Raw genomic sequence first — 984 nt, 5'->3', positions numbered from 1 at the left:
GCATCCCCTGTGACTTGCACGTATATACCCAGATGGCCTGAAGTAACTGAAGAATCACAAAAGAAGTGAAAATGCCCTGCCCTGCCTTAACTGATGACATTCCACCAAAAAAGATGTGAAAATTGCCGGTCCTTGCCTTAAGTGATGACATTTCACCACAAAAGAAGTGAAAATGGCCAGTCCTTGCCTTAAGTGATGATACTACCTTGTGAAAGTCCTTTTCCTGGCTCATCCTGGCTCAAAACTCCCCACTGAGCACCTTCTGACCCCACTCCTGCCCGCCAGAGAACAAACCCCCTTTGACCATAATTTTCCTTTACCTACCCAAATCCTATAAAACGGCCCCACCCTTATCTCCCTTTGCTGACTCTCTTTTCTGCCTCAGCCCGCCTGCACCCAGGTGATTAAAAAGCTTTATTGCTCACACAAAGCCTGTTTGGTGTTCTCTTCACACGGACGCGTATGACAAGTTAGAGGAAGGTTCTGACCTTCTTCAGACAAGAGTTACAGATATATTCATTTTATAAACAAAAATTAGCCAAGTAATTATTTCCAATAGACAAATAAAAATTGTACATATTTTTGATATACAACATGATCTGTTGATACATGTATACATTGTGGAAACCTAAGTCAAGCTAATTTACATCTCCATTACCTCACACACTTTTTTTTTTGGAGAAAACATTTAAAATCTGCTCTTGTAGCAATTTTCCAATATGCAGTACATTTTTATTAACTATAGTCACCATATTGCACAAAAGGTCTCCCAAATTTATTTCTCCTAAGTGAAATTTTGTATCCTTCGAGCAACACTTTTACACATTTACACTGACCACAAAGTAGAAAACATATGGCCCCTATGAGCAGAAACCAAGTAAGTTATTAGAACTTGGCTAGTTCATTTGAGAGATGAGGGCAGTAGCTGCATAATGCTTGTTGACGAAGAATGGCAACAGCTGGGAAGTCTTAAGGCTGAGTCCT

The sequence above is a fragment of the Rhinopithecus bieti genome, unplaced genomic scaffold (assembly GCF_001698545.2).
Source record: "Rhinopithecus bieti isolate Rb0 unplaced genomic scaffold, ASM169854v2 scaffold_3878, whole genome shotgun sequence".
NCBI lineage: Eukaryota > Metazoa > Chordata > Mammalia > Primates > Cercopithecidae > Rhinopithecus > Rhinopithecus bieti.
This window is presented reverse-complemented; position numbering follows the sequence as displayed.